This window comes from Kogia breviceps, chromosome 4 (assembly GCF_026419965.1).
Source record: "Kogia breviceps isolate mKogBre1 chromosome 4, mKogBre1 haplotype 1, whole genome shotgun sequence".
NCBI lineage: Eukaryota > Metazoa > Chordata > Mammalia > Artiodactyla > Physeteridae > Kogia > Kogia breviceps.
Genome location: NC_081313.1, coordinates 149,307,806 through 149,328,462, shown reverse-complemented (window position 1 = coordinate 149,328,462; position 20,657 = coordinate 149,307,806). Strand labels below are relative to the sequence as shown.

Below are 20,657 nucleotides of genomic sequence, written 5' to 3'. Positions count from 1 at the left end.
AATAAACAAATGGGACCTAATGAAACTTAAAAGCTTTTGTACAGCAAAGGAAACCATAAAGAAGACCAAAAGACAACCCTCAGAATGGGAGAAAACATTTGCAAATGAAGCAACTGACAAAGGATTAATCTCCAAGACTTACAAGCAGCTCGCTCATGCAGCTCAAAAACAAAAAAACAAACAACCGAATCCAAAAATGGGCAGAAGACCTAAAGAGACATTTCTCCAAAGAAGATATACAGATTGCCAACAAACACATGAAAGAATGTTCAACATCATTAATCATTAGAGAAATGCAAAACAAAACTACAATGAGGTATCATCTCACACCAGTCAGAATGGCCATCATCAAAAAATCTAGAAACAATAAATGCTGGAGAGGGTGTAGAGAAAAGGGAACACTCTTGCACTGCTGGTGGGAATGTAAATTGACACAGCCACTATGGAGAACAGTATGGAAGTTCCTTAAAAAACTACAAATAGAATTACCATATGACCCAGCAATCCCACTACTAGGCAGATACCCTGAGAAAAGCATAATTCAAAGAGTCATGTTCAAAATGTACCAAAATGTTCATTGCAGCTCTATTTACAACAGCCAGGAGATGGAAGCAACCTAAGTGTCCATCATCGAATGAATGGATAAAGAAGATGTGGCACATATATACAATGGAATATTACTCAGCCATAAAAAGAAACGAAATTGAGTTATTTGTAGTGAGGTGGATGGACCTAGAGTCTGTCATACAGACTGAAGTAAGTCAGAAAGACAAATACTGTATGCTAACACATATATATGGAACGTAAGAAAAAAAATGTCATGAAGAACCTAGGGGTAAGATGGGAATAAAGACACAGACCTACTAGAGAATGGACTTGAGTATATGGGGAGGAGGAAGGGTAAGCTGTGACAAAGTGAGAGAGTGGCATGGACATATATATACTACCAAACGTAAGGTAGATAGCTAGTGGGAAGCAGCCGCATAGCACAGGGAGATCAGCTCGGTGGTCTGTGACCACCTAGAGGGGTGGGATAGGGAGGTTGGGAGGGAGGGAGACACAAGAGGGAAGAGATATGGGAACGTGTGTATGTGTATAGCTGATTCACTTTGTTACAGAGCAGAAACTAACACACCATTGTAAAGCAATTATACTCCAATAAAGATGTCAAAAATAAAAATTAAAATATCAACTCTTACAAACAGAAAAATATATTTATGAAGAAAAGTGAACAGAGCCTAAGAGACTTGGGGGTCACCATCAAGTCAGTCAACATACACATTTTGAGAATCTCAAAAGGAAAACAGAAAAAGGGCACAGACATTACTTGAAAAAACAATAGCCATAAGTTTCCCAAATTTGAGGGAAGACACAGATCTACAAACCTTGAAGTCGGATAAACTAAAGAGACCCAGACCAACACACATCATAATCAAATTGGCCAAAGCGAAAGCAAGAATCTTGAAATCAGGAAGAGAGAAGCAATTCATAGTATAAAGGATCTGCAATAAGATCATCAGTCTGTTTTTCATCAGAAACCTTAGAGGCCAAAAGGTAGTAAGATGATATATTTAAAGTGCTAAAAGAAAAAAAATTGCAAACCACGATTTCTATATTCAGCAATACTGTCCTTCAAAAATGAGGGAGAAATTAAGATATTCCCAGACAAACAAAAGTTGAAGGAATTCATTACCACTAGACCCACAATACCAGAAATGTAAAGAGAGTCCTTAATGTTGAAAGGAAAGGATCCTGGACAGTAACTCAGTCATACTTGAGAAAAGATAAAGTTACCAGTAAGGGTAAATATATAAACCCATATTTAAAAAAACAACAACATTGTTGTCATTTTAGTTTGTAACTCCACTTCTTATTTTCTACAGAATTTAAAAGATGAATGCATAAAAAACAATTATAAATTAAAGGTGTAATTTTTGACATCAGTAATATAAGGGAGGAAGAACTTTTTAAGAGAGGAGTTTATGTATGCAACTGAAGCAAAGTTGCTATCAATTGAAATTAGTTACATTAGGATATTCTATATAATCCCATGGTAACTGCAAAAAAAACCTCTAAAGAATATGCACGAAAGGAGATTAAAAGGAAATCAAAACATGACACTGCAAAAAATCAACTAAACACAAAAAAGGTAGGTAGTAATGGAGGAAAGTGAGAGATAAAAGAGCTATAAGATAGACAGACAGACATACACAAAACAAATAGCAATGTGACAAAATATGTCTCCCCTTTTCAGTAATTATTTTTAAAGTAAATAGATTAAACTACCTAATCAAAAGGCAGATATGGGGGAGGTGATATCAACAGATGATGGACTAGGAAGCTCTAGGTCCTCATTCCCCACAGAAATGCAAGTTAACATCAATATATGGGCCAGAATACCTTTATGAGAATACTACTAAATTGGAAAAACCCAGTTTTCCCCCTCCTGGGTAGGAAAAAACCCAGTCTTTCCGTCCTTTGTTTCTCTCCTGTGTTTCTTCTTTACCACTCGCACAGAACATTTCACTTCTGACACTTCTAGTGACCTAATTTGGGGGGGGGGGGAGTCCGCACAAGTAACTATCTGCAACACCAGCTGGGTGTCCAACAATTCTGACACTATCTACCTGGAGACAGTGTCAGATCCCACAGGTTAAGGGCTCAGTACCACAAAACTGCTCCCCACATCAGATGCCAATTACAAGTAGTAGGTCCCCAGGTTACCCACAATTTCTGTCTGACATGGCTACAAATCAGGGGTTCCCATGATCCCTTCCTTGGGTTCAATGAATTTGCTAGAGCTGCTCAAAGAACTCAGGGAAATGCTTTATGTTTACCACTTTATTAAAGGATATGATAAAGGATATAGATGAACAGCCAGATGGAGATGCACAGGCCAAGGTATGGGGAAAGGGTGCAGAGCTTCCATGCCTTCTTCAGGCATGCCACTCTCGCAGCACCTCCATGTGTTCACCAATCCGGTAGCTCTCTGAATCCCATACTTTTGGGATTTTTATGGAGGCTTCATCATGTAGGCATGATTTATCATTAACCCCATTTTCAGCTCTCTCCCTTCTCAAGAGAATGGGGAGTGGGTGGGGCTGAATATTCCAAGCTTCCAATCATGGCTTAGTCTTTCTGGTAACCAGCCCTCATCCAGGAGCCATCCAGGCACCCAAACAGAGTCACCTCATTAGAACAAAGGACAGTCCTATCACGCAGGAAATTACAATGGTTTCAGGAGCCCTGTGCCAGGAACCCAGGTCAAAAACCAAGTATTAGGACAAAAGATGCTCCTAGTGCTCTTATCACATAGGAAATTACAAGGATTTCAGGAGCTCTGTGCCAGGAACTGGAGCAGAGATCTATATATTTTTTTCTATTATCTCATGGCCTACCCCCTGGGCTCTGGCCACAGACCCCTTACAGCAAAATGATACCCAAGTCAAAAGATATTGGCACATTACCAGAACCCCATGCAATCATTAATAATCATTCGAGTTCATCATTCTGTTGTATGAGGATGTCTCCCAGGGTTAGGCCACTCCGGTTTGCAGTCTTTCATTCGATCATATCAGGTTCCAGAAGCAGGAGTGGTTTCAGCAAACATATGGCTTCACTCTTTCAGACATCTGACATAATTGAGCTAAGAAACAATGTCATCTCTTGCTTTGAGCTCTTTTGAGGTACTAATGTAATACTGAATTTACCTTTTTACATAACACATTTATTCACTACTTAACTTACCCTTAGCTACTATTCCTCCTTCTATTCATTTATACCCAAACTCTTCCATTTTTGGAAGGTTCATTAGATTCAACCATTGTGTTGGTCTAGGTTGCAGAAAGCAATACTAGCCTAGCAAGTGCCTTCCCTCAGTCCACTCCCATTTAGAGAGGGTGAGGTTACGCAGGTACAGAACTAGTGGGCTATCTTTACCACCAAGCAATATAGCTGCAGATGGGATGAAGGCACATTCTGCCCCATCAGGCCCTTAGGAATTCTGACATAAGGTTTAAAAATATAGTTACAGTTTCTTGCTTAGGAATCAATCAACTTGTATTTGCAGCCCTGGTCACATGACCACTGCCATCAGGTAGGAAAAACAAACAAAAAGTTGAGGTGATATGAGGAAGAAAAAGAAAAAAAAAAAGAGAGAGAAAAAACAACTATAGTTATTATACCAACATCCTCCTCCTTTGGCAAGAAGGTAAGTCATATCAGCATCCTTTGCCACCCCTACTTCCCTAGATCCACCAGAAAAATAGAGGAATCTATCCTGTGGGGACACTCTTCTAGTCCCACTCATGTTTAGTATGAGTAGACACTCATGAAGGTGTGTAAAGCCAGCCCTTCATGCCTTTATTTTCCTCCATTTTAGATAACCAATGTTTCAAATGCCCATTCCAATTCTCTATCAAACTTGTACTCAGAGGAGAATATTTCTCTGCCCATTGTTGGACATTACAGACTGTAAAATGTGTTCCTTGGTCTAAAGAAATGACAGTCAGCAACCCAAATTGGTGCAGTATCTTCTGTTCCAGTTCTTTCACAGTATTCTGAGCATTTTCATCTACCATTGGGCAGGCATATCCCTGTCCAGAGTCAGTGTCTATTCCCAGTGTCAGGACCCATTTATAGCCCCCCACGGCTACCAGCATTGTCTCACATGCCAACCATGATCAGAGCCTTCCCACCAGGGAATATGCCATATAGCCACGTGCAATTTCTATCTCTCTCTCGTTGACAGAGAGAACTTCTCTTACTGGTATTTTGTGCATGAGAGTACCAGAAGACTATGAGGAAATTCAACCCATCTTTACTTTGCTGCAGTGACCCCATGTCCATACATTTCACGGACCCAGGTGGCCATCTCAAGGGAGCACACAGGAGTATCTGCTTGCTGATTCCAATCACCTGCTAAACCTGGAAAAGAGTTCTTCTGATGGGCACTGACATGTCCTACTTTAAAGCACCCCTCAAATTTCCACAAGCCTGTGGCCCACAAGGGCATCCCTTTAATGGGCCAAGTTTCCATTGCCCTCCTGCCTGACCATATGGCCAATCTATTGGCCAGCATCCATGAATCAATAAAAACCCAAACATAGGGGCTTATACCATTGTTCAATTCTTCCATTACTGTTAGGAAAACAGCATGCAAGTCAGCCCACCAAGCTGATTTGTTTTACCTTCTTCCATCAGAGTGGTGGCCTTCCAAATAGGATAGGATGTTGTCCATTCACCTTCTAAATGCCATCCACAAACGAAGCAACTCTTTGTTGGTCAGTTGAGAGTTCTTTATAAGGCACTGTCCAAGTGACAGAAGAATCCAGCAACTCCTCACACAGTTACAGAGTCAGTCCTAGAGAAAAAGAAGCCCCCTACTCGTGAGTATCTCCTTGCACTCCCCAGGCAGCATCATCCTGTATAAACCATTTCTATTTTATTATGAAATCCTCCCAGGCACTGCCATCCCCATTAGGGTGATTCTCTGACATCATCCTACACATTGAGTATTTCAGGTTTTAAGATAATTTTATGTCCTTCAGTCATAGGGCTAGCTTCAATTAATAATGTCAAATGGCAAGATAGTAAATGCCCCTCAAATGGAAATTGTCTAGTATAAACTCCCAGTAGTGATCGCTGGGAGGCACTCATAGGCTTTTGTCATAATCCACAGTCTAGGCTCCACACGGGCTATCACACAGAGAATTTGTCCCTACCAGCAATCCAACTTCTATTCCACACTACTTACTAGTTCCTATTTATCACGTCCGATTAATATTGCTCAAAGGGTAGAGTTACGTGCCTTCTGTTTACAACATTAGGTAGGGGAAATATCCCCCAGATACAACGTCCATCCCCATAATACAATCAGAAAAAAGAGATGCAACCACTTCACATAAAGCCTGTTCAAACAACAATTCTACAAACTTCAATCTTAATTCTATCAACCCTAACTGTGGCTTCCATTAGGATCACATCAACAGGTTCTGTCTTACGATATTAGGTAGGGGAAGTGTTCCCCAGCCAAACACAATATTGATTCCCATAAAACATTCAGGTAAAGAAAACATAACTTCTTTACATAAAGCTTGTTTAAACATTTCAACTTTCACAATCTTATTATCTCTTACACTTTTTTTTTTGGCTGTGCCACGCGGCTTGTGGGGATCATCGTTCCCTGACCAGGGACTGAACCCAGGCCCTTGGCAGTGAAAGCACAAAGTCCTAACCACTGGACCGCCAGGGAATTCCCAACTCACACTTTTATACTCTCTAAATCTAACTGTAGCCTGTGTCAGGGCTTCACCAATAGGTCTTGGTACCACAGTTCGCAGGACTCCTGTATCAACCCTCTGACCATTTTACCCACTCATGTGCAAAAGACTTTGGGTCCCTAGTAAGGGTTGAGCCAAGGTACCCTGGCCCTTTTGTCAACTGTCAACTTGATTAATCTGCCTAACCACTGCCCCAAGTGACTGCTGGCGAGGTTCCTCATTGTAGACTCTGCCTTCTGGCTTTTTACTCCTCCAAACTGGGATAAATAGAGCAGACTTGTTTGGGACCCCTACAGGCTGGGGGACCAGCAGGAGATCCCTTTGGCTAACACCCAGTCTTTGGTATTGCTCAATGTCCATTTTATTCATCCCACTTCTTTTTGTTTTTTTAATTAACATCTTTATTGGAGTATACTTGCTTTACAATGGTGTGTTAGTTTCTTTCTGCTTTATAACAAAGTGAATCAGCTATACATAAACATATATCCCCGTATCTCTTCCCCCTTGCTTCTCCCTCCCTCCCACCCTCCCTATCCCACTCCTCTAGGTGGTCTTCATCCCACTTCTTAACAACCATCTAAAGATTTCCACCCTGCAGAGACAAGTCCTGTGACTCTCCCCTTTCTGTTTCACCTTTCTTTCACCCCTATCAATATTTGCTTAATTCACCTTATTCCTTAATAACCATATAAAAATTTCCACCCTGCTAAGACCAGTCTCTTGATTCTTTCCCCTGCTTTTTCTTGTTCTCTTGTCCCAGGAACAGGGGTCAGAGACCAATGGAAAACCAAAGCCAATAGAAAAACAAGAAGGGATTCCATTAAAAGGGTAGGAAAAGTTCATGGCATTTTGCACACACATGCTTCTCCATCTCAGTGTAGTTAGGTGCAACTAGGAGAAAACCTAGCTCTGGTTTGCCTGAGGCCTGCCTGAAGGACAGATTTCTGTCTCACCAGACTTGGAGCACTGACAAACATGTTGGCATAGTTTGGAAGACACTGAAAATGCAGGCAAGTGCCACAGCACAGTAGCTGCAGAGATTCTGCAGTTCAGCAGGCAGATGTCTGGGAGAGCAAGAAATTACAAGCTCCTGAGAAGAAATAAGGACAAGCAGTGTAGAGAAATTGAGACAGTTAAAAAGTACAAACACAAGCCCAGAGAAGATACATCACTAGAAAAGGATGGGGAGGTCCCAAACTTCCAAGTGGGCTGATTGGTGAAGGTATTCTACTAAACGAAGCCAGTCCATTAAGACGGGGACAGGAAGTTGTTTTGTCAAATGACCAAATCTCAGCAACAGATCACAAAGTATACAAAGAAACAAGGAAACATGGCCAATCAAAGGAACAAAATAAAACTCCAGACTGGACCCGAAAGAAAAACAGATTGCTGAATTTCTTAATGAAAATTTCAAACCTACTTCTTAAAGATATTCAATTAGCTAAAAGAAAACACAGATATACAACTAAACAAAATCAAGAAATGCATGAACAAAATGAGAATATCAACAAAGAGATAGAAACTATAAAAAAGAACCAAACAGAAATTCTAGAGCTGAAAAATATAATAGCTGAGCCAACCTTACCCTGATACTAGAGCCGGACAAAAACACTAGAAGAAAATTAAAGACCAATAGCCTTGATAAATATGAACACAAAAATCCTCAATAAAATACTAGCAAACTGAATTCAAAAGCACACTGAAAGGATTATATACAACAAAGTAGGATTTCTGGAATGCAAGAATAGTTCAACATGTAAAAATCATGTAAAATAAAACATGCTCATATTAATTGATGCAGAAAATGCATTTAACAAGATTCAACTCTGTTTCACAATAAAAACACTTAATAAACTAGGAATAGAAGGAAACCATCTCAACATAACAGAGGCCATATATGAAAAAATATCACAACTAACATCATATGAAATAGTGAAATACTGAAAACTTTTCCTCTACCAACAGGATCGAGATAAGGATGCCCACTCTGGCCATTCTACTCAACATAATACCAGAAGTCCTAGCCAGACAGAACCTTTGGGCAAGAAAAATAAATAAATGCCATCCAACTTGGGAATGAAGAAATAGCATTACCTGTTTGCAGATGACATGATCTTACATGTAGACATCCCTAAAGATTTTTTAAAAACCTGTTAGAACTAATAAACAAATTCAGCAAAGTTGTAGGAATCAAAATTAACACACTGAAATCTATTCATTTTAGTTGCATTTCTATACACTAACAATGAACAATATGAAGTAGAAATTAAGTAAACAATTCCATTTACCACAGCATTGAAAAGAATAAAATATTTAGGAACAATCCTAACCAAGAAGGTGAAAGAGTTGTAAACTGACAAAAAAACATTAATGAAAGCACTTTAAAAAAACACCAAAAAATGTAAAGACATCTCAGGTTCATAGACTGGAAGACTTAATGTTGACAGTATGTCAATACTACCCAAAGTAATATACAGATTCAATGCAATCTCTGTCAAAATCCCAATGGCATTTTTGGCACAAATAGAAAAAGCCACCTAAAAATTCACATGTTATATCAAGGAACTCCAATGGCCAAAACAATTTTGAAAAAGAACAAAGTTGTAAGACTTACACTTCCTCATTTCAATACATATTACAAAGCTACAGAAATCAAAACAGTATGGTACTGGCATTAAAGATAGACATATAGATCAATGAATCAGCATAGAATGCCAGAAATAAACCTTCATGTATACAGCCAGGTAATTTTCAAAAAGGGTGCTAAGACCACTCAGTAGAGAAAGGACAGTCCCTAACAAATGGTGTTGGAAAAACTGGATATCATGCACAAGGATAAAGTTGAACACTTACCTTGCATCATATACAAAAATTAACTCAAAACATACCAAAGACCTAAATGTAAGAGGTAAAATTATACAACGCTTAGAAAAAAACATAGGGGAAAAGATTCACGACATTGGATTTGGCAATGATTTCTTGAATATGACACCAAAAGCAGAGGAAACAAAAGCTAATACAGACAAATGGGACTACATCAAACTTAAAACTTCATCAAAGGATATAATCAACAGAGGCAATACATCGAATGGGAGAAAATATCTGCAAATTATATCTTACAAGGAGTTAATATCTAGAATATATAAAGAACTCCTATATCTTAATAACAACAAAAAAAGTAACCCAACTAAAAAGTGGACAAAAAACATGAACAGTCATTTCTCTAAAGATATACAAATGGCCAATAAGCATACAAAAATATGCTCAACATCACTAATCACTAGGGAAATGCAAACCAATACTATAATGATTTATCACCTCATACCCATTAGGAGGACCACTATCAAAAAAAAACAGAAAATAACAAATGTTGGTAAGGATGTGGATAAATTGGAACCCTTGTGCAGTATTAATGTGAACATAAAATGGTGCAGCCACTATGTAAAACAGTATGATGGTACCTCAAAAAAATTAAAAACAGAACTACCATATGATCCAGCAATACCACTTCTGAGCATTTAACCAAATGAACTGAAAGCAGGGTCTCAAAGAGACACCCAGTTTCATAGCAGCACTACTCACAATAGCCAAGAGGTGAGAGCAACTCACATGTCCACCTACGGATGAATGGATAAAGAAGATGTGGTATGTATCTACAATAGAACATTATTCAGCCTTAAAAGGAAGGAAATCTTGTCACATGTTACAACATGGATGAAATGAGAACATTATGCTAAGTGAAATAAACCACTCACAAAAAGACAAATACTGTAGGATTCCACTTACATGAGGTATCTAAAATATTTAAATTCATAGAAACAGAAAAGTAGGATGGTGGTTACCAGGAGTGGGTGGAGGGGAAAACGGGAAGTTGATGTTTAATGGGTATAGTCTCAGTTTTGTTAGATAAAAATGTCCTGGAGATTAGGTGCACAACAATGTGAATATACTTAACACTACTGAAACATACACTTAAAAGTGGTTAAGATGGTAAATTTTATCTCATGTGTTTTTTACAATTAAAAATAACAAATAAAATTTAAAGCAAGCATTATCAGAGAAAATGAGGGTAACTTCAAGGGAAAAAAGGTGGGACTCATCAGAAAGATATAATAATTTTAAACTTTATGCATCTAACAATATAACTTCAAAATACAGTAAAAAGTAATAGAATTATAGAAATTGACAAATCTATCGTAACAGTAAGAGATTTCAACACACCTCTTTCAGTAACTGATGGTCAAGCAGACAAAATTACTGAGACTTGAACAACAGAACTGACATGTTTGACCTATCCTACATAAACGGAGCCAGGGAATGACATTAGCAAGGTGGTGGAATAGGAATGCATCTCCCTAAACAAACAATGATTTGGAAGGCAACTACAGACAAAAGTGCCTTTGTGAAAATCTTGGGATCCAGATAGGAGGTTGCAAAACCCCAGTGAACCCAAGGCCAAGGACAGCTGCTCTAAAAAGGCAAGCCCACATCCTGGTGGCAAGCTCACATGGTTCTGCCAGCAAACTGAAAGCAGCCCCAACTCCCTACAGACTCAGCTCCAGACCTGCCTGGTCACAGTCCTGTAACCATCTGACAAGGGACCCAGGAGGAATCATGCATCCATACCCCTAGTAACAGGCCTACCATCCTTGGACCAGACTACAGATTCTGAAGCAGCCCTGTGACCTGGATCTAGCCCTGCTCCCAGTCCTGCTCACCCAGGGATCCAGCAACACCCATCTGTGCCCCTGACCGCAGGCCTGCCAACCTTAGTGCCAGCTGTGGGTCCTGAAGTGGCACTGAGACTTGGTTTCCACACTGCTCCAGTGTGGTCCTAGAGGCAGTCCTGCCCACCTGGGGATCTGGCAGGAACCAACCAACCAGCAAAAAGCATTTAACCATAAAGAAAATGATTGATAAATTCTACTACATTTAAATTAAGAACTTTTCAGTCCATCAGAATAAACTCAAAAATGGGAGAAGTTACCTGCAACAAATATAAGGGATTAGCATCTAGGAGGTAAGAATCATCTAGGATATATAAAAAAATCCCAGACACAATTAAGAAAAACACAAATAACACAACAGGAAAATGGGCAAAATAGTATCAGGAGGCACTTCTCAAAGGAAATACAAAAAGAAGACAGACATGAAAAGATGCTCAATCTCATTACTGTTCAGGAAATGAAATTAAAACCACAATCAGATATCATTTCACAGACATCAAGTTGGCAAAAATTTTAAAGGCAGAGATTATCAAGTGCTGAAAAGGACAATGAGTAATGCAAGAGGCCACATACTGCTGAAAGGAGTGTAAACAGTATGCTAGTATCTACTAAAGTTGAACATGCACAAACCCACCCACCCAGCAGTCCACCCCAGGTATTTACCCGACAATTCTTTGGTGTGTGGGAGAGCAAGAGGAGATGGGAAGGCTGTCCTGTGCATTGTAGTATGTTTAGCAGTGTGCCTGGCCTCTACCCACTAGAGACAGGAGCACACCACCTCCCAATTATAACAACCAAAAGTGTTTCACTTTCTTCCCTTACCCCTATCTCACCTCACCTCCTTCACCCCTGTTTGAGAACTACTTCATCTGTGCACCAGGAGACCAGGACAAGAATGTCCACTGCAGCACTGTTTATTTAGAGTAGCAAAAACTAGAGACAGCCCAAATGGCCATCAACAGAATGGATGCAGTGCAATACCACAGAAAAAGTGAGTGAAGAACTTTAGCCACACACACGACTGAATGGATCTCAAAAAAAAAAAAAGAAAACTTGCTACATGATTTCATTTTATAAGGATCAAAAAGTTAAACAAAATTAAAATATTATCTGGAGACACATACACATTGTAAAACTATAAACAAAAGCAAGGAAATGATTAAGAGGAACTTCAGAATAGTAGTTACCTCTGAAGAGAAAAGAGGCAATTGGGGCAGACACACAGGTGATTTCTAAGATTTTGACAAGGTTCTATTTCTTAAACTGAGTGGAGTGTTCAAAGTTCTTTCATGACTCTTTAAACTGTTCCTATGCATCTTATGTTTTTGAATGCATATTTTGCACAGTTATACATGCACTCATAAAGGCACAGGGACATTCCCACACACCTGAGCAAATATGATCAAGTTGACCCACTCAATGTCCTTTGAGAAGACCATTGTCTGCAGTGACACGGAAGTGGCAGGCAGAAGGCATTCATCTGTGGTGTTCCAGAGCACATATATCTCTTGCAGTTACAGGAAGAAAATTAGAATACAGTCATCTCTGCACTCAACAGTCTGTGTCTCTCATGAAGAATCTCCTTATAGAATCCTCATAAAATCATTTACCTAAACTTTCTCAAAGCACAGCTAGTCTGCATCCCAGCTTGTCAACCCAGTGCCTCTGATTACCCAAGTCCTCCTCTGGTCCACTTGACAGTGCACTTAACTTCCTCTACAGCTTGTGAGAAGAGCTCACTGCCCAACCAGACCACAAGCTCCAGGCATCACAGAAGTGAGTCCCCACAGGCATTCAATGAATCTGTGTATGTAACCACAACCTCTACAGGGCTCCTGCCTCCCTTCTCTTCTGACCTTCCTTGGCACTCACACAGGCTGGTTGCAGATGCCAGGTGTCTGAGGTATGGGAGAAAGACTTTGGTCCTGCAACTCCCCAACCTCCCATTCACATGTATGCAGTCTGGTAAGAATGTGGACTATGGAGCCAACAGGGGCAAGCTGTGTGACTGTGGACAAATCACTTACCTTCTCTATGCCCTCATCTCCTCACCCACAAAATGGGATCTGCATGGCACCAACTCTTGTAGGGAGTTATGAGGATGAGAGTCAATGCCTGTGAAGCACACACAACAGGCCTGGCTCTACAAGTGGTAGTTACTTTTTCAGATCCACAACCCTTCACCTGCAATTCTCAAAAGTCAAAAATGTTGTGAAAACTGAACATTATTTCAAAATTTGGGCAATAAACTGCCTGGCAGCAAAACCTGAAAATATCTGAAGTTCTTTATAATACCTATTTGTTACTTACTATAGATATTGATAGATATTGCTACATAAATCCTATGTTTGGTTAAGGAGTGCTTCAGTGTGACTTTGATACAATTCAAACATTCTGACATTTCCCCATGTCTGGTTGGGTTTGGGTCAGAGAGTATGACCTGTGTTACCATTTCACAGTCACACCACTCTCAGCAGCTCAGCTCATCACCTTTTCCTCTGCTTTACCCTAGGCTGACCCTTATCTACTCACCAACATTCAGTGACAGCCCCCAACCAGTCACTCCCACACCAGCCCATACTCATAGCCTAGGGAGAACTTACCGAGGTCACAATCCCACGAGCCCTGGAAATAGGTCAAGGCCCCTAACAGCTGGGTCCCCAGCCTTCTCCCACCTAGGCTCAGGCCAACTCACATCCTGCAACCTCCTTCTCCAAGTTGAGGCTTCCTCTATCACAGATTTCACCTCAATTGCAACACATGACCCCACCACATGCCCTCTGATGGCAGGGCAGGTGCAGAATTTATTCACCTCTGTTCCAGAAGCCAACACAGCTCCTGGCATGCAACAGGCACCCAATAAATACCTGCTGAACTGAACAACTTGTGCTGCTAAGAAAATGGCCATACTGCAGGGCATCCTCCTCATCCTGTAGCAGGCCTTCATCTTCATCTTCACTTTCTGGCTTTAAGACAGCTTTTTTTAAAAAGTACTAGGAACTCTTAGTATCTGACTGCCCCTAGGCAAAATGCATTCCCAAAGATTCTCTGAAACTCTGCATAGGAAATGTCTATCAGTGGAGATCCAATTGATACAGTGGACTAGATATGGGTAACTTGGAGCTGTGTTTTGTGCATATTGCGATGGAAATGCTTTTGAGATAACCCAGAAAGGTAGCAATAGGCCACAATCCCTGTGGGTCTGAGACAGAGAAATGGCCTGGGCTGAAGTGATAAACAAGTGAGTTTTCTGAGGATTTATGGAATGCTCAAAGCCACAAGAATCCTTGAAGCCACAAGAGATCATGCAAGGGAGGAAGCCCACACTGAAAGAGAAGCTGGCCAAGGAGGGCATCTGCAGAGATCTGAGGGAGGAGGTTGACTTGAGAGTTAGGAGAACTAGGAGAGGCTGAGCAGCCAAGGGCCAGATGGGTCAAGGCACAGAGGGTGACCACCTATGCCAAAGCTGCCCGAAGGCTCAGCTGGACGTTCTCAACCGGCCCTGGCATCCAAGAAGAAAAGCCTCTTTGATTTGAGATCTGGTGGTCCCATGGGCCACTCTGAAGGATCTTGGAGGTAAGGGGGCTTCTACTGTTTAAAATATAAATTTTTCCAATGAGACACGACAACTAAATACATCTAAATCCTGATTTGGATCCTATACCACAAAGAGGAAATGGACAAGAAAAGCAAAAAAAATCTGAATAAGGCCTGTAGATGTTAGGTGTCCTGGTTTTGCTAATTGTTCTGTTAAATAAGATGTTAGGAACCTCGGTGACTAGAATGTGGGAATTCTTTGTACTAGTTTTACAACTTTTTTCAAATTCTTAAGTTACTTCAAAAATATTTGTTTGAAAATAAGACATTTTATAAACGTAAATGCCTCAAAGCTAAGCCAGGTGTACCACAGCTCAGGAATGGCCTTTGTGAAACGTGGTCCTCCTCCTTCTTCTCCTACGCATCTCAATACCAAACAAAAAGGGGGGAAAACAAAGACCCTATTTAACGTCGGCGATCCCCAAAGCATGCAGAAACTATAAATGCCAGAAATGCCCTGCACCCAGAGCGTCCCGGCGCGGAGCCGCCCCTCCCCCAAGGGGCGTGGCGCGGGAGCCGCACCCCACCCACACCTCCCGACCCCGCCTGCAGATGTCCGCCCACACCGCCCCCAATCTGCCCCGCGTCAGCCTGACCCAGCTCCAGCTCCGCCCACAGTCCGTCCGGCCTCCAGCCCGGGCCAGCCCCCGATTCCGCCCAAGGGTCCCAGCCACTCCTCCCTTAGTACATCCTGCGTTTAGCAGGCCCCGGTCCCGCCCACAGCCCGGCCTCGCCCAAAGTCTCCTGCCCCCAAGCCCGCTCCGCCCCAGCTGAGTACTCCGGGGTCCCAGCCCAGCCTCCCCGTCCCGCAGCGCGAGCGCCCCCGTGCGGCCCTCTGAGCTCCGCGCCAGGAGGTCCATTGTCCCTGTCCCGGTCCCACCTACCCGTCGTCCGCCTGCGGCAGCGAGGGCCAACGCCTCGGACACCGTTGAGAAAACGCAACGCCAGGGCGCGCCGCTCCCACATCCAAGAGGGGCCCAGTCGGCGGTGCAAGCGGGACGACGCCTACCTCCACCGAACGCACCGGAGCCTCGTGGGTTCGCGCCAGATACGACCGGCAGCTAGGAGCCCAAAGGGCCGCTGCCCCGCCGGCGTCGGGCGTCGCGGCCGCGCAACGTCCGGCACGAGAGCGCTCGGTTCGCCTCGGCCCGCCTTCTGCTCTCCGCCCAGGACACGCCCCTGCCCAGGACACGCCCCCGATCCGAGCGACCATCGAGACATTGGGGCCTCCGCGGCGCCTAGAGGGGACGCAGAAGTGCCTCTGAGGCAGGGCCCAGGACGGCAGAAATATCTTCTGACCGTCTTGCAGCCCCTTCTCGTCCTATCCCCTTACATGCTAGCCTAGGCACTTTCCTCGCTATTACTCAGGATGGCACGAAGTCTTTTTTCTTTCTAGGTCGGTGGTTCTCCAATGTAGTTCCAGACCAATGGCAGCTTCACTTGGGAACTTGATAGAAATGCAAATCCTGGGGCCCCACTCCAGACCTACCGAATCAGAAACTCCGAGGCCAGGCCCAACAATCTGCGTTACTGGACCAACCTCACACCCTGGACTTTTGGTCTGGATACTTCTTTGTTGTGGGGCCCTGTCCCATGTGTTGCAGGTAGGATCACCTGATAAAATATAGGGCGCCAAGTTAAATTTGAATTTCAGATAAAAATATACTCTAAAATTAATCTTGGAGTTATGTATTTCATCTGGCGACCCTACCTACAGGTATTTTTATTTGCTAAGTATGGCAGCCGTGATTTTAGGATTTTGAGCATCCCTCGCCTCTACCCACTAGGTGCCAGTAGCACACCACACCCCTGCTCCACCAGTTACAACAGCTAAAATTGTCTGCAGACAAGGTACCTTGCACGCGGCGCGGGGGCGGGGGGTGGGGGGTGGCTGGGGGTGGGGAGGGAGAAATCGGGGCGGGGGAATCCCCCTTCCAGCCTGGACCACTCCCATCGCCTCCCCATACACACACTTTGAGACTCTGTTCCATAAAGTATATAGGAAGTGACTTTACAGAAAAGGGTGCCTTGTCCTCCAAGGGTTTTTCTAAACACAAAAATCCTTGGGACCAAACTGTGCTAAACATTCAAGAAGAGGGCCAAGTAGTGAAGGTTTTGTATTTGCTTCTCCACCCTGGCACTTCTCATAAGGGTTTTGGTCACTGTAAAGTGTAAACCACCTGGGTCAGAAAAATAAGTTACCATGCCCATTTGTGAGATTCTGGAGCCAAGGGCACCCTCAAGTTTGTCATTGTTTTTTCCACAAATATGTATTGTTGCCGTGCAGACCAGAGACAGCGGAGAACAAAAAGTTATTGTTCTCATGGAACTCACTTTTTAATAGAGAAGGCACTCAAAAAACAAATAGTATCAAAAGTGATAGATGCTGTGAAGAAAAATGAAGCAAGTTAAGGGGGTAGAAGATGAGCTCTGGGATGGTGGGGTGCTATTTTAGGTAACATAAATGCAGTGTTTCCTACCTTCTTTTGTTCCCCAGAACCTACATCCCATTCATTCATTCATTCAACAGGCATCCACTGAATGCCCAGTCTGTGACAGTCACTGCTTACATTCCAGTGAGAGAAACAGACAATAAACAAACAAGTGAAATATATGGTATGCAAAGTGGAAAGTTCTATGGAGAAAAAAAAAAATCAGGGAAGGGAAATGTTTAAATAGTGTGGTCATGGAAGTTCTCCCTGAAAAAATTATATTTGAGGGAAAAGCCAAAAGATATGAAGACTAAGCCATGCAGAATTCAAGGAGGAAAATACTTGAAACAAGGAGAACAGCATGTTCAAAGGCCCTGAGGTGGGAGCAAGCCCAGCACTTTGGAGGAACAGCATGGCTGGAGATGAGTGAACAAGGAGAGTCAAAGCAATGAAGTTGGAGAAGTGATAAATCACGTGCCAGGTATGTGGCCAGCCTCTGTGTGTGCTTGGGGCTCTAGCAGAGGAGGAATGCAGTCTGATGAAGCCTTTATAAGTGCCCTCTGAGGTGAAGCAAAGAGCCAGACAGGAGGCTATTATAGTGGTTCAGACCAGAGATGATGGTGACTTGGACCAAGGTGCCAATAATGGAGGCAGAGAGACATAGTAGGATCCTGGATATATTTTGAAGGTAGAGACACAATAGGGCTTGCTCATAGATTGGATGTAGAACATGAGAGAAAGGAGGCAGAGAAGACTCAAGGGTTTTGGCCTTCACAAGTAGAAGAATAGCGTTGCCATTGACTGACAAGTGAAAGATGACAGAAGGAGAAGGTTTGGTGGGAGGTAAGGAGTTTGGTGTTACATGCATACTGGAATCCTCATTCTTTTGGGACCTTGGTTAGCAAATTCGTGGAGGTTACTGACTGGCTTGTCTTTTCTAGATGAAGAAATACCTATCCAGCTCATACCCACCTTTGTCTTAATTAATGGTTAGGATCCTCACCTAAGCCATTTTCTCCTTGGTGACTTGGACCAAGGAGGAAATGCGCAGTAAAAATCTGAGATTTTGCTTGGATGACTGGATTGTTCCACTCAGAATTTAGGTTCCTCACTCCCATATGAATAATGGAAATATTCACAACCCGTAGCCAATTCATAGAGTTTAACCTGGGGAGGGATTACACTGAGCCTTCCCCCTCCATTCCAGCTCCCCAGTTCCTTCCTCCTCAGATAATAGAAAGGGTGTGTGAAAGGACTTCACTATCCACACAGCAATACGTGTGCTGAAGACTGTGGCTCTCTATTCATGAGTGAAATAGAGGATGGAGGAATCTGAGAATAGGAAGCGAACACTCTTCCAGAATAACCAGCATACAAACCACCAGAAATATCAGGTCCCTATTTTGGGCTATTAGGATCATAGAGATTTGGGGAAGGGGGAATCTAAGATACGGGGAGAAATCAGTATAGAACAAAAACGGTGAAAAAGATAGTCAGGAAAAGATGGACTGAAGGTGGAGAAGAGAGGGAAGAGAATTATGGAGTAATGGGTGACAGTGTCCTCCAGGTGAGCCCATCTAGTGGCTCAGGTGCTCTCTCCTTGACTGCTGTTACCTTAAAACAATAAAACAGCCAAATATTCTACCTCCAAAATGGGTTATTTGGGAGCAGCAAAGAACTGCAATTTCGGACATGCAGTCATGGCAAACCACCTGAAAGTACCGTAAAGCAAAGGAGAAGAAACTGTTTTATAGAGGAGAAGGGAAAGTTGGGAGGGGCTGTTACAAACAAAAAGTCCACTGAAGTATGGTGGCTTTTCATTGTCTGAGTTGTGACAACTTCACATTGGCTGTGCTGTTGCCAAGCAAGGAGAAAAAAATCTTTCTTCCTCATGCTGGCAGTGGTTGAAGTAGGGCCATTTCCAGCCAGAGATGCAAACTATGTGTCTCTTCCTACTAAGATTCATATTGACTCAGTGGTACATGTGTGGCTCTCCCCCTTGTGGCCTCTCAACTCTAATACAGTAAAGTTCCCTTTTATTAATTTTCACACTGGACTGCCTTCTTGGAGAATATCGAAGGAATTTTTTTTCTAATAAAGAAACCGTTTCTTTACTTGTGGTATTGGAGGTTTTAATCATCCTTGTAGTGAGTTGAATGGTGCCCTCTCAAAAGATATGTCCACCCAGAACCTCAGAATACGACCTTATTTGGAATAAGAGTCTCTGCAGATGTAATAAAAGTAAAGTGAAATCATCATGGATTAAGGTGGGCCTTAAATCCAATGATGAATGTCCTTGGTGTTTTTTGGCTTGTGGCTGCATCTGTCCAATCTCTGTCTCTTCTTTGCGTGTCTGTCTTTTTTTTTTTTTTTTTTTGCTACACACACAGCATGCAAGATGTTAGTTCCCCAACCAGGGATTGAACCTGGGTGCCCCCTGCAGTGCAAGCACGGAGTCTTAATCACTGGACCCCCCAGGGAAACCCCTTCACATGTGTCTTTGTGTGTCTTCTGCTTTTCTGTCTCCTATAAGGACATCCATCATCCCATCTCTGTGTTTTAAGCTGTTGCTCATAGTATTATGGCAAAAAGAAAACAAAAAATGTGTTCTATGAGTCATTTAGGTTTAGGGCTCAGCATAATGGGGTCTTAGTTTTCATGTATTTAAAAATGTTAAAGTCACTTTTGTAGCTTATTTTTATTTCAGCTGGAGCTTTTTTATGGCTTTGGTTAAAATTTAACTTTATTTCTTGTTTCTCTTAAACACACTTTATGCCAAATTTTGTTGAGTTCATCATATGCCCACAGTGACTGGCATGAACTTTACCAACTCTTATATATGCTGCTGAGTATAACTCAAACTTTCATTTATTGCTTAATTCTTATTATGGCTATGAACCATGAAGGTGAATTGAGCAAGGAGTAATGAGATACATAAACAGTGTGCCCCATGCCTGCTCCTTTCAGCTCTTTATAATCTAGAGAGCATTCTCCCTGCAATGTGGATGCTAGCACATGTAATTTTACCAAAAATTAATTTAAAAATCAAGACCAAGTCTATATGTTTACGGAGGTTTGAAGACCCCATGTAGACATTTTCAGTGCCTTGCTTGGAAATAAACTACGTTAATAATTTTTTTAAGTTGAACTTTTTTTTAAAAAAAATTCAAATTTGGAGTGATAAGGAGGATAAAAAACCTACATAATAGGAATTGGAAAATATCAGCCAATTAAAGCAAAATTCTTTCTAAAAATGCAAATTTTGAAATTGTCTTTAATTGACAAATAGGCTAAGTTTTAAAGAAAAATTTTTGGAAAAAAGTATTAAAGTGAACTTCAGATTTTTGGCTCTGAAGAACCAAATGCCAAATATTGTGTCAAGCTACCATCTCCAGCTATTAACAGGCCCAGGGCAATAAAAGTGGCATTAACCGGGAGGTTGTTGGTTTCTCAGAACTTGCTTGTTAAGAGATGATACTGAACATGATATACATGCTGATGACAATTGAATTGATTGGGTGTACTCTGTACGATTAAGGATTTAATGTCCTATGTAAAGTTAAGAATTACTTTTGGTAAAGAATATCCACAGGGATGATAAATATATGCACAATTAAACA

At 42.0% G+C, this 20,657-nt stretch overlaps 1 protein-coding gene across 7 annotated transcripts in view; it reads right to left on the bottom strand.

Moving 5' to 3' along the window:
• The window catches only part of PGBD2 (piggyBac transposable element derived 2), a 31,989-nt gene extending 16,218 nt beyond the window's left edge, over nt 1-15,771 (bottom strand). For 3 of the 7 annotated variants that reach the window (XM_067032181.1, XM_067032182.1, XM_067032185.1), the window contains exons 1-2: nt 15,615-15,758; nt 5,190-5,362 (exon numbers count right to left, since the gene is read on the bottom strand). The gene's annotated coding sequence lies outside the window, so the exon portion shown is untranslated. Of the gene's footprint in view, nt 1-5,189; nt 5,363-12,396; nt 12,516-13,035; nt 13,118-15,489 lie in introns of those variants that run through there. The other 4 variants (XM_067032183.1, XM_059061844.2, XM_067032184.1 and 1 more) reach the window with 4 other exon arrangements.
• Between the last annotated feature and the right edge of the window lie 4,886 nt (nt 15,772-20,657).